Source organism: Anolis carolinensis, chromosome 3 (genome assembly GCF_035594765.1).
Source record: "Anolis carolinensis isolate JA03-04 chromosome 3, rAnoCar3.1.pri, whole genome shotgun sequence".
NCBI lineage: Eukaryota > Metazoa > Chordata > Lepidosauria > Squamata > Dactyloidae > Anolis > Anolis carolinensis.
The window spans coordinates 90,524,979-90,542,032 of NC_085843.1; the positions used below are offsets into that span (position 1 = coordinate 90,524,979).

At 38.6% G+C, this 17,054-nt stretch overlaps 1 long non-coding RNA gene and 1 pseudogene across 2 annotated transcripts; one reads left to right on the plus strand and one right to left on the minus strand.

Moving 5' to 3' along the window:
• Positions 1-183: 183 nt before the first annotated feature.
• Positions 184-12,137, minus strand: LOC107982253 (uncharacterized). 2 transcript variants are annotated; one of them, XR_001730157.2, is made up of 2 exons: positions 8,358-12,137; positions 184-2,411 (listed from the first exon to the last, which is right to left on the minus strand). It is a non-coding gene; the product is annotated as an uncharacterized LOC107982253 (long non-coding RNA). The 2 variants fall into 2 exon arrangements; XR_010004959.1 differs by having other exon boundaries at positions 184-5,548.
• On the plus strand, positions 4,889-5,007 carry LOC134298112 (5S ribosomal RNA; annotated as a pseudogene).
• Positions 12,138-17,054: the final 4,917 nt, after the last annotated feature.

A 17,054-nucleotide genomic window follows, 5' to 3' on the forward strand; every position in this document is an offset into this window, starting at 1 on the left:
AGGTTACTCCTAACTGCCTGAAATAAATAGCAAAAACTAGGTCTGTTCTTGCTTTCCAAAGTATCTTTAAAACTGGAAGAAGATAATCATAGCTTCGCCTCTGCCACAACACAACAAATGCCTCACATCTATGTTGGCATTTAGCCAAATCCAACATCTCAAAAGAATTTTGATAACTGAATGTAACATTTAGATCACTTTTATTGAGAATCAGTAGGAGCAATGAATACAGTCAGCCCTGCATGTTCCCTGGAGTTAGGGGCACAGGGCCCCAGTGAAAGTAAAAACTGAATAAAAGAAATCACAATTTTCTTACTGAATGGACACCTTTCTAGGGATTTTTAGGTCTTCCAGCAAGAGTCTATGGCTGACTTCCACTGAAAGCTGGCCATATAATTGCCTTTGAGGACCTAGAAATTCCTAGAGGTGTTCTCTCAAGAAATCTCATAGTCCGCCAGCATGACTGGAAGACTTGACTATAGAGTCACACTCTAGGACCAAGAGATTCCTAGAGAAAGCACTTTTAATCTAATCTGTGAATAAAGAAAACTGCTAAAGTCAAAATTGCTATTGTGGAGGGACAACTGGGACACAGAGTAGTTTTGAAGATGAAATTTGTCAAATTTGGCTCTGAAAAGGGGTATAATATATTGCTACAACAGACTGTGTGTTACAGTTAAAGCTCTCTAAATTTCCCAGCCCCCATCACGAATAGAGAATGTTGTGTGTTATAGATCATAAAGTAATTTTTCCAAGTTCTGGTTCCAACATATGCTTCCACCATTCCCAAAATGCATGCCTTTGACCTGTTAGACTGACATTCACATCCCAGCCTGCAGCTATGTCTATCACCATGAAGGGTGCTTGTTTGGGAAACTATTCATCCATCTTCCAAGCCTCATCCTAAGAAATGTGTATCCATGTGCAAAATGAGAGTTTAAAAAAATTGAAAGGGAGGAGAGATGCTGAAGCATAGGGGGTGGATCCTAATTGATGTTCCCCAAGATCAGTTTTCCAGCCATCGCCAATCAGCATTCCACTGTAAGGTTGCAGTAAACTGCCTCTAGGGACTGTGTACATACTGTTCTTGAATCCTGTTCTGGGAGAAAAGAGGGGGGTATAAATCAAATAAAAAATAAACAAACAAACCTCACACAAAATCTCACAAAAATAGATTCTGTAAGTATATGAGTTTGTGTCAGAAAGAGATTGGCAATACATCTCACTCATAAAACTTGTCGAATTTCTAGAGTATAACCTTAATGTAATGCATTAGGAGACAGACTTCACCTACGTCACTGAAACTGGGACATATCATGAAATACGTCTATTTAGGATTGCATTTTTAGTCCAGGTTTCAGAAAGACACTACTATTCCTCATTTTTGCTCTTGATAGATAAAAAATATATGACAGATCCAATTATGGGGCTGCAAAATTCAAGCTATATAGAAGTATAAAAATAGAAATAGAAGATGGAAGGTTTATAAAAAAAATGCTTAAATATCATTTATGTCAGCCTTGCATTGACATCTCAGCAGCATGAGACTGAGAAATCTCATTTTCATCTTACATTTGTGGATAAATCCTTGTTTTCACCCATACTTCAAGGCAGAATTAAGGACTGGTCTTCAAACTCCATAAAACAGTATCCTAAATTACACAGCAAGATCAATGGCATTTATTAATTAGACTCTTCCTTAAGAAAGTGTGATCTTAATGGCTGTTGCCATGTGTAACAGAGCAAAAACTGATAATATTGATATAAAGTAGGAAGGATAAACTATGATAACTTTCAGGTTTCAATACAGATCCAAATTAACTAAGCAGTAAATGGAAAAACTTCACACAGCTACTGCTTAAATCCATTACAAAAGGAAATGCTGTTAATTCTTGGCTGTTGTGAGCCATTTCTGTGCACATGACATACTTTTCTGACAAAGCTATTTCAGTGGCACAAAAGAGGTCATGTTAGTTATTTCTGAATTTGCTGTCTGACTGTGCTGCGTGCATTTCCCCTCAGTATCTCTGTTGACTTTATTCTTTACAGTGTTCTTAGCCTCCTGGCAAAAGCTCTTGGTTTCCATGGGTAACAGATTACTTGCTCAGATTTAACACAGAGAGAGAAACACAGATCATATTTCTTCCCAATTAGATTCTCTGTGTGATATCAGAATGTGTTCATGCCACTGTGGCATTAAGGCTGGGGAACCTTGTGAGTCACATCAATAAAGAACTGACCAGCTTTGACTTTCTTTCCAAAAATAGAAGATGACTGCAAGGAGACGAAGATTGAAAGAAGATGTGATGTCATTCTAATGCACAATGTTAAACTCTTCACAGATGCAGAAAGAAGGGTGCGCTTTGGGCAAAACCATGTGTAAGGACAGTGTCTCCATATTGCACTGCAGACTGTGGTAGAAAAAGGATAACTTCAGTCACCAAGGCAGAATGACAGCACAGCATGATTACAGCTAACTATAGGGAAACCAAATTTTGGGATGAACACTCCCATCACCTCAACACATATTTAATGCATTTTTACAAAGTATCCAAATACAATCTTGAAACTGCCAGGTTTAAATGCCTTATTTTTAAAAACACATTTTACAACAGATTTCGTATCAATGTGGTAAAAGAACATGTGGCACATGCATACCAGTAATAGGACAAACCTTAAGATGGTGGCTCCTCGGCTGTGGAACTCCCTCCCCAGCGATATCCGGCAAACCCCATCCCTCCTGGGATTTAGAAGAAAACTAAAAACTTGGCTCTGCGCCCAGGCATTCAGCGAATAAGCACATGGGCTGATATAATCGGGTCGCAAATCTGTAATTGTAGCAGTATTGAATGACTGAGGATGGTGCAACATCGCTACTTTGCAGCGTTTTAATTTTTGTATATTTTTATCATGTTTTAATTGTTTTGTTTTATAGTATATTTGTTGCTGGCCCTTGTGGCAGAATGTAAGCCGCTCTGAGTCCCCTTGGGGAGAAGGGCAGGGTATAACTGCATGTAATAAATAAATAAATAAATAAATAAATAAATAAATAAATAAATAAAGAGTTTGATGACCTCCTCATGATGGTTGGACTGCACCATACTTTAAATCATTATGCCAGTCTTAAAAGATATGTGCATCTATATATTCTTGGACAAAAAACTGCTGTCAATATAAAGGAAGACATTCTAAGTTTCTTCAGACACCACCTCTCAATTCATTGTACAGGGAACAGGATAGGACACCATTTCCACGTCACAGAATGCAGAACGGAAGGATTTCAGCAGGAAAATATTAAGCAAGATTCGCAGAAAAGGTTAAGTGTTCATTGGCAGAGATACTCAGCAGAGAATACACATTAAGCTGTTTCATAAATGAGCATAATGACTGTTTAATAAAGAACAATTTAAGATCATTAGCTGTGATTTCTTCTTTATATATCATCATATCTATTGCAAAAATCTGAATGGAGGCAAAACAACTACATGCACCTTTAGCAAGCGGATCTGTGTCTTTGTTGCTACTGTCAAATCATTTATGGCATATTGTAATCCTAAAGAGAATCTATCATGAGTTTTTTTGGCAATATTTTTTCATAGGGGGTTTGACACTCCCTTCCTCTGAGGCTGCGAGAATGTGATTTGCCCAAGGTCATACATTAGGGGTACATCAACACTGCAGAAAACTATTCAACACTATTTTAACTGTCATAGCCCAGTGCTATGGAATCCTGGGAGCTAAGGTTTTTCAAGACATTTAGTCTGCTCTGTCAAAGAGAGCTGGTGACTCATCAAGCTTCAAATCCCAAGATCAAGGGCAGTTAAAGTGGTGTCAAACTGCATTAATACTACAGTACAGATGCATCCATGGTCAAGCAGAGTTTTGAACCTGAGTCTCCAGAGTCCTAGTCCAATAGCCACATCAGGCTCTCTCCTGAATTTTTAAATCTTCCTTTTAAAGCAATGCTGTATTAGCTGGTGCAGGAAAGAATTAAGAACATTTTTTATATGGTATGGATACCAATGGGAAGGGTGACATGAAATGTTTTATCATACAAATTGTAACATATTTAAAGCCTTTTTAACAGCTACTAAATTAAAATGTCCCATGGACACCGTTAATAGGTCAATAAACTTGATAAAACTTGATAATTAGAGCAGATTGCAGTAGTAAAACAGGAGGCATACACTGGAACACAGACCAAGAACACAGAAACAATTTAATATCGTCTGCTTTTTAGATAGATAACACACAACTGGCTTATTCTGGATTGAGACCCGCATTACAGCCCATATATTGTATTCTCATTTCTCTGAGACTGGCTGCTTTGTTTAGTGTTACTATCAACAAATAGCGGGGAGTTGAAGCCCAAAACACCTGAAGGTAGGGAGGGCCAAAGTTGGCCTATGCCTAAGTCAGACCCATTGAAATCGACTAGAATTTGCTGGACTCTCAGCAAAATGTCAGTTTTGGAGACATCTACCCTGTCCTCTGTGATTGGAGCTAAGGAACAGATCAAAGACAAAAGAAATGGTGCTTTAGAAATGGCAAATGTGAATGTATCTCTTGCATCAAACATCAAAACAAAAACAATAAATAACTCCACCATCTTTAAGGTCACCCTAAAACAGAACAACAAAGGCCTAGCCTTGGCTTTAAATGCTGCTCCAAGACTTACTAATGAAAAGATGTAGCTGCAGAAAGAAGTGGAAGTGTATCACTTTAAAAATGCTTGCGCTACAAGATCCCTTCTGTAATCAAATATATAGAAGAAATGCAAGATGCTCTCAAGGTGCTGAACAGACCTGAGAATGATTTCTTTTGTTTTTTACTAAATGATGCAGAATACCACAGGGCTGATAACAACATTGCAGGAAACCTCTTCTCTAGCTACAGCCATACCACCCTGAACATGTCCAATCTCATCTGATCTCAGAAGCTAAACAGGGTCAGGCCAAGTTAGTACTTGGATGGGAAACTGCCTGGGAATACTGAGTGCTGTAGCTTCCCCCAAACCTTTGAGAATTTTGGTCTCTTGTGTAGAGGAAGACAGTGAAAATGGGAGAGGCATAGATACGGGCAAATTTAAAGGTCTACAAACGCCTCTCTCAGGTATACCAGTGCCTAGTTTGGTTGAGTCTCATAAAAGCAAGCTCATTCCTGCTGTGGAGAAGCCCTCCTTTTCTTTTCCTGGATTGGCAGCCAATCAAAACGATGGCCGGAAGTTCAGTGAGGTGGATGGCACTTCAACACTTCACTTGGCTGCATGTTTTAGCACAAAGTTCTCGGAGCTGCTCACTGTCTTCCCTCAGTAACAGTTCTCTCACACAGCAGAGCAAGATTACAAGACCATGCAATGTCAGTGTGGTAGCATTGGATAGACATGTGACAAAGAGAAGGAAATACACCACTGGTCTGTTGAGTGCTGTATTTGGCAGTGATTCTCAGGTGGAACCATTGAATGATGAGTTACATGATCATCCTCAGGGAGCAAAGGAAGCAAAAGCCACTGCTGAAGGTCTTTAAATTAGTTGAGGAACTTATATCCCTGAAAAGCAAAAATAAAGGCTCTGAAAAGATAAAAGCCAAGCAAGTCAAAGCAATAAACAAATTGAACACAGAGACAAGGAACAAAGACTTATCTCCTAGAAAATGAAAAGTAGATTTTGATAGTTATTATAATAATGACACTGCAGTTGTATCTGAATGCAACAAGTTGAGCAGTAGTGGCAAGATGAAAACAACTTAACCTGGAGGGTCAAGTCGACAAGAATCCCCAGAAGAACCAATACCATTGGCCAGCTTAAGCCAGAAAGAGGGACTGTCATTTTACAAAGACTTCCCTTGATCTAAACACTATATTCCTTTTGATGCAGCACAAAATCCCATTGGCATTTTAAAGCTTCTGCATCACACTGTTGGCTCATGTTCAACTTGTTGTCCACGAAGACTCTAAGATCTTTCACACATGGACCGTTGTCAAGCCAGGCATCACCCATTTTGTATCTTTGCATTTCATTTTTGTTGAAATTCATTTTTTTTTAGTTTTGGCCCAGCTCTCCAATTTGTTAAGGTTATTTTGAATTCTGATCCTGTCCTCTGGAGTATCTGCTATCCCTCCTAATTTGGTATCATCTGCAAACTTGATAAGCACGCTCTCTAAACCTTCATCCAAGTCATTAATAAAGATGTTGAACTGTACTGGGCCCAGGACTGAACCCTGCAGCACTCCACTAGTCACTCCTTTCCAGGATGAAGTGAAACCATTAGTGAGCACCCTTTGGGTTTGGTGGCTTAACCTTAAGCAAAATAACAACATACAAAGTAAGTGATGCAGCAGATAGTTGAGTGCTGCTTCTGACTTGTTCTTTCTGAGTTTAGAGAAATCTAGAGACAATCAAGCAGATCAGGGGAGACGGATCTTCCAAGTTCCAGAACACAGTAGGATTCTCCTGTGATGACGGTAACTGAAGTGCCACCTGTCCTAATTCCTTGACCAAAGACCCAAACCTTCCTGATTTTTCTTCAGAGGGCACATCCAAGACCTGCTTCTTGATCCCTGTAGCTCTGGGGCCACTTCTACAATGCCATATAATCCACATTATCAAAGCAGATAATCCACATTATCTGCTTTGAATTGGATTAGCAGAGCATACACTACCATATAATCCAGTTCAAAGCAGATAATCTGGATTTTTATGGCAGTACCAATCAGGCCTGGTTCTTCAAATTCTGTACTAATGGTTGCTAAATACCAAGCGAGCATGGCTGGCCCGAGGTAATTTTCAAGTGTAAGCTAACAGAATTTTGGTGCCCCCTCCCCCCAAACCAATCACTGAAAAATAAAAGCCTTGGATAAGCAAAAATGTTGGATAATAAGGAGGGATTAAGGAAAAACCTATTAAACATCAAATAACATTATGATTTTACAAATTAAGCACCAAAATATCATGTTTTACAACAAATTAACAGAAAAAGCAGTTCAATACATGGTAATGTTATGTAAGAATTACTATATTTGCAAATTTAGCACCAAACATTGAACTGGGATATAGGGCAGTGTGGACTCAGATAAACCCGTTCAAAGCAGATATTGTGGGTTATTCTCTTTGATATTCTGGGTTATATGGCCTTGTGGAAGAGCCCTGAGGGTCCTTAGGAATCCATAGGAATTAAAAGGCCACCGAAAGGGAATCTGGCCCCCGGTATTAAAAAAATTCTAAAATCAGGACAGTAAATAAAGAACAACACTCTGAAAACAGGGGAAATCCAGACAGGAAACAATCAGGGCCAGCTAACATCTCACAACCAAAGATGCCCCCAGGGAGGAAGCAACCAGGCTTTGAAGCTGCAAGGACATTACATGCTAATCAAGGTGGCCAATGGCAAAATCCACACCTGTCTCCAGCAAACAAGAGTTCTTCCTTTCTCCCACCCTGGACATAATAATAATAATAATAATAATAATAATAATAATAATAATAATAATAAATGAATAATAGAAGTCATACAATATATTCAGGTCCAGATATATAAGCTGACTTACCTCGATTCTAACAGATCTCACAACCACTGAGGATGCCTGCCATAGGTGGGGTTAAAACATCAGAAGAGAAAGCTTCTGGAACATGGCCAGGCAGCCTGGAGAGCTGGCCTCGAGGAGGCAAAGGCAGATCAGGCCATGGAGGCCGGCTGGGCTGCGGGCCTGGGAGGAGGAGGTGGGGTGCATGCGCATCATGCGCACATGCACGCATGCGTGCGTGCGGGAGGGGAAAGGTGAGGCACGCCCAGAGGGAGTGCCCCCTCCCAGTGGAGAGGGGGGGAAAAGACAAAAAAGAAGCTGCTTATTAGGGGCACTTTGAGGCACCTCAAGAGGCGCCTCAACTGCGCCCCCCAGAAGATGGTGCCTACGGCAACCACCTACTTCGCCTAACAGTTGAACCACCCCTGCAAGTGAGCCAAGGAAAATAATACACTTTGCCAAAAGCTTCAGCAGTCTTAAACAAAAAAAATATTAAGCAGGTGCCTTCTGGCAGGCCCGAGGAAAAAACAAACCAAGTCACTCCAGAGACACCCTTACAAAACACTGCTCTACAAGAAAATGAAACATTATTTAAAGAATTGACCAATGTTGACTGTTGGATAATTTTCTAGTTTTTAAATACTTTATCAAACTTCAAGCTACTCAGTCAAAGTGAGTGCTGATAATCTTAGTAACACTGGAGTATAAATATTAAACAAACAGTAGACTTAATTTTCATTCCCACCAGGAAGGCTTTTATCTCTTTACAGTTCCATAATCCAAAATATACACAGTTTGTACAGTATATACAATCTCCACTCCTTCTTCTACTTACAGTATTCTCTTTCACTGTATCTTCAGTTAGAAAGTAGCATTTGATACACTGGTTCACAGAATCGAATCAAACACCTTCACACAACAAAATCTCTATTCTTAGGAAGTCCACATGCTGTGGTTACTTGCTTAATTTATATTCCCTTTAACCAATCACAGCTGCATTACATCATCCCCACTGCAGCCTATTCTTTATTGCTTACAGATTCCATTCATTAGTTACTCTTTGATTTAGATTCTGCTTCGTTACTCCTAACTTTACAATTAACCATGAATCTGCCAGATACTATACAAAACTCTTAACAGACTCAGGCCCCTTCTACCCTGCCATATAATCCAAATTATCAAAAGAGAAAATCCACATTATCTTCTTTGAACTGGATTATATGAGTCTACAGTGCCATATAATCCAGTTCAAAACAGATAATCTGGATTTTATATGGCAGTGAAGAAGAGGCCTCAGGCTCCTGTTGTTCTATCTCTTCGTAACCCTTTCCATGCCAGTCAAAAGAGTGGAGAAACAATGTTTCCTATACTCAGGCTCAACAGCAAATTTCGGCAGGACACATTTACAGATACAGTCTTCCTCAGCTTCCCTATCTATAAAATGAAAAGTAAAAAATCAACTAAAACATCTCAAAGATCCAGGAAAGTTAAGATTAACATGGAAGAAACTCAGCCAAGTTCAGAAGTTTAGAGTGAATCAATGGGTGCTTAAATTTGATGCTATTTGTATACCAAGGGACTGTTTGTACATTGTTTGTTTGTAAAGGTACTTTTTGTAATAAACACATTTCCAAAAATATTTTTTTCCATAGCATAATAAAAAAATGCTACTGTATCCTGTAGGAGAACAGCAGAGAAGTATTTGGGGTAAAACTAAAGTCTACTGACCTTTAGAACAGAAAATGTGCACCACCTTGTGGTTAACCATTATAATAAATTATAGGATAGTATTTTTACAAGCCAGGCAGAAATACTGCAAATAACTGGGGGAAAGGTTGAAGAATCTCATTTTGTGGAGATTAAAACTAGTGATTTTAACAATGCAATTCTAGATAAGACAAAAGGAAAGAACAGAAAGTCATTTTAATTCCTTACTGGGAATATTACTATCTCCAAATAGTAAGGTGAAGAGATATGCTATGGATATTGTATAAGCAGCTGAAGAAGAGCAACTGTATCCTAATACCAATGGTGTGGACCCTGAACACAATACATTGTATATTCCCATACATTGTTCACCTAGGACTTCATGAGGTTTTTACACTGCCTGTATTGATGGATAGAGCACAAATGGAGCAATGTCTTGACCTACTATATATAACAGGTCATGTGTGCAGGATCTCTACTAGTGGCAGATGCCAACAAGGGATCACTACCTGCTTATATATACGGTATCTGATAACAACACCTAAAAATAAAATCCACATTACTCATTACGAAAAGCACTACAACAGACGTAATCAGAAATTTATGTGTAAAGTACAATATCAAAGTCAAGAGAAGAATTCATTTGGATATTATATTAGTGCTCTTTGTACAGGTAGTCTTCTGTGTGGAATTGCAACTGAAAATCTGTAAAGGCTTTACGAACAAAATGTTAAATCATACAAACAGGCTGCTTGGATATAATCATCTTTTTACAAAATTATACCATAGTGCACACTGGTTGGTTATTAAATGTGCTCCATCTCTAGCTGAATATCAATTTCATATGTACTTCTTTAAATGCTTTTCAGTTATTTCAAAGTCTGTGTCTAAAAATCAATCTATAAAATGATGACTAACCAACAGTGCTCAAACTTACCATTATGCCTTCTGCCTTAACATTACATGATGACTAACCAGCACACAAACTTATCACTATACTTTCTGCCATACTGCTTTCTAAACCCTGAAATGTCTCTCTTTCCTTCAAAATATTTTCCAAGATCCATTTCATACAACACTTTTCCTTGACCTCCTAATTCTGTTTGTTCTGCTTTATATTGCTATTTGATTCATCACAATTCCAGTACTATTAATCTGTAGCCTCCCCAGGACTTTCCTTTATTTCTATCTTGGGCCCCTTCTACATTGCCATATAAAATCCAGATTATCTGACTTGAACTGGACTAAATGGCAGTGTAGATTTATATAATCCAGTTTAAAGCAGATAATGTGGATTATCTGCTTTAATAATCTGGATTATATGGCAGTGTAAAAGGGGCCTTGGATAGTATACAGTCCCCCCATCTAAAACTAAATGTTTTCCCTCTAACATAAACTAACATAAATAATGTGAGCATCAGAAACAATAATATTTTAATGTTCATTGCCTCTATTATATTCTGAAGTGAGGGAAAATCATTTGAATTACTGATTATAGGGAATTCATTAGGCACATTCTATTTTCTCTCTCTCCCCCCCCCCCCCAAGATCTTTAAAACAGGAGGACTTAAGGACCTGAAACTCTCTTCTGCAATTATCAAGGATTTGACCTCCAAATAACCCTCTCACCATTAGATTTAGTCCACCATTCCATTTTTTTTACCTTGACAGAATAAACCACTCAATTATGAGCACGGTCACATGGAAAAAAAGAACACATAACTTATTTCTACCTAAGAATAAATGGTAAATTTTGTCAGCATTTCTTTAAAGCTCCTTTTACACAAGGTACTTCCAATAATGCTATATCTAAGCTTTTGTTATGCCATGGCATTTTAGGACAGTTATAATAAACATGCACAGCTAAGTCTTGCTGGACACTTATAACAGTACTTTCAAATTCTGTACAAATGTTGTTTCTTCCCCCATTTTCTTTTGTGCAGACTGAATGCAATTCTGAATTTTGTTTGGCTCTTTTTATAATGCGGACTCTACTCTAAATCCAATGTTAGTACCAACTAAATTAGATCCATTGTGATTAAGTTCCATTCAGTTCCAAATTTTAATGGTTTACTTTAAGTCCTTTCCACACTGCCCCTATATCCCAGGATCTGATCCCAGATTGTCTTCTTATCCCAGATTATCTGGTAGTGGAGATTCATATAATCCAGTTTAAAGCAGATAATCTGGGATCAGATACTGGGATACAGGGAGTGTAGACGGGGCGTTACTTGGGATTGATGTTGAATTCAACTGATTAGCTGAACAGCAATCATCTTCAATTTGAATAATGCCGGTTTGAGGAGATTTGCTTTCGTAACTAAACTAAGGGCCCTTCACCACAGCCATAAAACCCAGAATATCAAGGCAGAAAATCTCACAATATCTGCTTTAAACTGGGTCATCAGAGTCCACACTGCCATATATTCCAATTCAAAGCAGATAATGTGGGGTTTTATTCAGCTATGTGGAAGGGGCCTACATTAAACTGAAATGACAATTTAAAATGAAAATTAAACTGATTAAATCTTTTTCATTTTCCATGATATTACATAGACAGAAATGATAAAACCTGGAAACAGATTGTGAACCAGATTTTTACATGCATTTTAGAAATAATACCAAAGGATTCCAGCATCCAAAAGAAGTTATGAAGATAGAAAAAAGAAAAATCTGCCCATCCACCCGTGTGAGTGTGTTATGTGCATTCAGGTAATTTCTGACTTATGACAATGTTGAAGATGATCTATCACAAGGGTTTCTTGCCAAGGACTCTTTTAAGTAGAGGTTCTACACCCCAGACAATTATGTTAGAGACATTGACATTTAAAGTACTATAGAATTTGGACTTGGGATACCAGAAAAAAATAATCTCCCTAGTAAAGGTAAAGGTTTTCCCCTGACATTAAGTTTAGTCATGTCCGACTCTGGGGGTTGGTGCTCATCTCCATTTCTAAGTCGAAGAGCCGGCATTGTTCTTAGACCCCTCCAAGGTCATGTGGCCGGCATGACTGCACGGAGCACCGTTACCTTCCCACCATTGATCTACTCACATTTGCATGTTTTCGAACTGCTAGGTTGGCAGAAGCTGGGGCTGACAGTGGGAACTTACCCCACTTACTGGATTCGAGCCACCAACCTTTTGGTAAGCAAGTTCAGCAGCTCTGCGGTTTAATCTGCTGCACTACCAGGGGCTCCTAGATATCTCCCTTTGAGAGGGGCCGCAGTGGCGAAGCAAGTTAAATTTCTGAGCTGCAGAAATTGCTGACCGGAAGGTCGGCAGTTTGAATCCCTAGGGCGGGGTGAGCTCCCGTTGCTAGGCCCAGCTTCTTCCAATCTAGCAATTTGAAAACATGCAAATGTGAGTAGATCAATAGGTACCGCTTCGGCAGGAAGGTAACGGCGCTCCATGCTGTCATGCCGACCACATGACCTAGGAGGCATCTACAGACAATGGCTTAGAAGTGGAGATGAGCGCCACCCCCCAGAGTTGGACTCGACTAGACATCATGTCAAGGGGAAACCTTTACCTTTATCTTTCCTAATTTTGTGTGCAAAATTCTCTCAAATATACTGTAGCTTCATCTAAATGTGCCTCCACTAACAGTAGAGTTTTCTTGAAAGTGGTTGAAATATTTGCTTGTTTGAGCCTTTCTTTAGAGGTCATTTTTTGTTTTTGGCAAGTGCTTTTTAAAAATTCACTGATAGTATAAAGCAAAGAAAATGTGGGGGGGGGGGGTGCCATTGTAATTTACATTTTTGTGATTCAGGGTGGTTATTTTTAAAAAATAGTGATTTGAGGAACCACATAGAGTTATATGAAAAAGCAGTCAATACATTTAATTAATAAATATGAGGTACAGCTTGTTTTACTTGGCTTCAGATATTTAAGTGAGAATACCTGATGCTCTTAATAAGACCAGACATAGCTTAGTAGTAGTGCATATGGTTTTGCATGCAGGATGGTCCAGGTTCAGTGGCTGGCATCTTGTTAGAACAGTGATGGGAATCATGTGTTTCTCCAAATACTGCTGAACGTCAGTGTCTTGCATCACTTGCCTACATTAGATATGTTAGTAAAGAGAACTGGAACATGTAGCTCAACATTACCTACAGAGTGACATGATTCCCACCTAAGTGCTAGAGGTTCATGTTGCAGACATTAGAAGATATTGCTTCCAAAGATTCTGGAAACCACTGCCACTTGGAGCAGACTATTCTGAACTAGTTGGTGTAACTCAACATCCACTTTTTGATGTTCATGTTGATAGTGGTGTGTAAGTAAATTTTAGTTAGTTTGTGGCACACAACTTTGAAGTGTTGGTTTTTGGATTACAACTGCCATAATTCCACAGCTACCATAGCATGATTGAGTAATTTGGCTATTATGGTCCAAAAAAGTGATTTTTCAAGCTCTGGCCTATTACTCATTTCTCTTTCAAAAATTATCCACACAGTTGCTCAATGGGCTAAAATCAGATTTCAGTGCAAAGCATGATTCTACAGAAATCAATCATAGAATAATAGAGTTGAACGAGACCACATGGGCTATCTAGTCCAACCCCCTGCCATGCAGGAAAATCACAATCAGATGGCCATCCATCTATCCCATTGAAAATCCCTCCCCTCCCCCCCCCAAAAATTCTAAAAAACAAAATCTTAATTTTCCATTTTATATAAGGGAAACCATTTTACTATACCACTGTATATAAAAGTTTACAATGGGTCAAGAGATAAAAGAACTTTTTTTGTCTCAGCCTAGAATTTCCTGGTATCGTTAGGAGGAAGAGGACATTGTTTAATAATGACATTTCTGGAAACTGCACCAATTTCAGTTGACAGCTAATTTCAGTGATTTCATGCTTAATTGAGGTTATACATTTGAGATGGATTCAAAAAGGCAATACAAATACCAAACATTATGGAGGTGTTCTTCTGAAGAATGGTTAGCTTCTTTGTCTTTCCCCATCTATATTCTTATGCTGTTATTTTAGAGAGAGGCAAAATCTATAAAGACTGCATTAATAAAGCTTACATAAGGTAAAACAACACTGAATTACTCTATGATGGTGGTATTTCACAAACTCAGATTTGACCTTCAAGAGTTTGAGAATTCTTTCAGCTATTGCAGGATCTGAGGCATTAAATATTCATTAATTCTTTTTTTGCCGAGGTGACAACTCTGATATTGCAGGTTGTCTATGGTGGTAACCAAGCTCGCAAGTCATCAAACATGGAGCCTGCTAGAGTAGTAATTATCTTGTCAGAGATGGTTGTGCCTCTACTTACAATAGACATTATCATAGTTATTTCAGTTATATGCTGCCTTTCATCTTATGTTACCTTCTTCCAAAGTCATATACTTCACAACAAAAGCAAATCAGATGTAACCAATTCAATGCTTCCTTGCACGTATTAGAGCCTACCTCAATCTTACACCTTTGTAATCCATTGGATAGGCACAGAAATGCTCAAAATATCAGGCCCAGGAAGTGTCCAGTATCAGATTATAGGTGGTACTATCACTCCAATGCCTGTGAACCTATTAGTACACAACATCATAAACTGTATGGTTGGTGGCAGTGGAGAAAGAGAACAAGAAACACCTATCTGAAATGTTGTGTGTTACTATATGACTAAAGCAAGGGATCCAAATAGGTCTTCCAAAAGATAATTCATAATTGCAAACTAATAATGAACCATTTATTGGTTTGAATGCTGTTAACCCAAAATAGAAAAAACCAAAATAAACAATGCTAAATTATAAGTTGATATATTGATTCTTTCCATTAATTCAATACATCTAACTCCACATGGAACTAGAAAAATCCCATGTGTTTTAACAGCAGACTCAAATTTCCTACTAAGATAGACTGAGTTGGTGTACTTTGTGATCAGAGCCAGCCTTTGGCAAAGCCATTTGTCTGTGAAGAATTATAGTTTTTATTCTGTTTAGTAAAGCCACCGAAGCCACTGAGATTCTTTAAATGTACCCTACTGCTGGTCCTCCATATTCACAGATTCAACCATCCACAAAATTCCAAAAACATTTGAAGAGGCAAACCTTGATTTTGACATTTTATAAAAGAGACATCATTTTATTACGGCATTATACATAATGAGACTGGACTATCTACTAGGGTTGGGCAAATTTTTCGTATGCCCGTTAAATTCGTATCAAATTCAGATCTAAAGCACTTTTGAAGCATGTTTTGACACATCTGCTCACTGCCTTCCTAATATTAAGAATTTGAATCAAAAGGCACCTTTTTTTCATCTGTCTCGGATGTCTTTGGATGTAGCTGTAGCCCTGCTGAGAGGTGAAGCCATGTTGGCATGCCTCTCAGCCAATCAGGGTGGAAGGAAGAGGGAGGGAGAGGCAGGGCCATCATTCTTGTAGCCTTTAAAAAATGTTGTTTGAAAATTCCCAAAAAATCAGTGGATGAATCAAACATTATGAAACTTGATAGGCAAAGAGTGGTGAATATTTGCTTCGATTGTGGCAAATTTAAATAAACTTTATTTTTATATCCTGCCCCATCTCCCCGAAGGGACTCGGGGTGACTCACAACAGGGACAAGCCTGAATAACAAATTTCATCTCAATAGCTTTAAAAATGGAGGAGAACAGAGCCTCTGAATTTTCCCCATTTATAAAAGCATTGGGCTGAAGCAGATGTTTCTCCAATAGTACTACGCCCACTTTAAAACTACAATTCCCAGTTATCCCAGGCCCTCTCTCCTCTTAACATTCCCCACCCCCTTTTGTCCTCACTTGACCATCTTGACCAAACTTTCAGATGGTATGTGAATTCTTGGAAGACATGAGAAGTTTAGAGAGAGGGAGGGAGTGGGAGGGAGGGAGAGAGGGAGAGGTTTGAGTGTTGGACTCCGATTGTGGCCTGATTCCCCACTCAGCCACCCACTTGGGCAAGTCACACACTTTCAGCCCCAGAAAAGCTAATGAAACAGGAAATAGCACTTTCAAACCAGGAACTGATTTCGTTATTCAGAGGCTGATGGCCATCTGTCAAGAATGATTTGATGATGTACTATGATTTCTGTTCCTGGGTGATAAATGTCATTTCCTAATTGGTTCTGTCATAGAAACATGGCAAAATATATGACACTGCCTGAAATTTGTCTTTGCTCAAGGGACATGGAGCACACTATGGTTTCCTGGGACACCATCAACCAATTTAACAAAGTTTCAGCCAAAAAAAAACTAAGTTTCTGAAATAGAATAATGACTTTAAAAGTAAAGACAACCCAATGAAACAGGAAATAAGACTTTAAAACCAGGAACAGATTTCTGAAATTATTAAAAAATTGTTTATTATAAAAGCTATGAAAATTCTCCAAAAATCAGAGGATAAGGTAAATGTTCTGAATTTTGGTGATTTAGCAGTGTTAAATGTGTTCTACCACTGTACCAAGATTGAAGAAGATAGCTCAAAAAATTAGGGCGGGAGAGTCCTGTAAAATTCCCCCGGTGCTGTTTTTGGCCACTGCGCATGTGCATCCGCCATTAACGAATTAATTTAGAATACTCCGAATATTCGTAAGTTTCAAAACTTTTTGGGGCCAAATTTCAGAAATAATTTCAGAAACGAAGCGCCAGTGCCCCCTACTTTAGAAGCGAATTTAGAACCATTTTTTTTCATGGATCACACATGCCTACTATCTATTTGGCATTTACAGGGGGATCCCAAGCTCCAGTAGAAACCAAAGGTCCACTGTATAAATCAAAGCAGATCTTTTGTGACCATTCTCACTCATCATTATTTGAAAAAAATTAAGCCCCTCTCCATGAAGACTTTTATCTT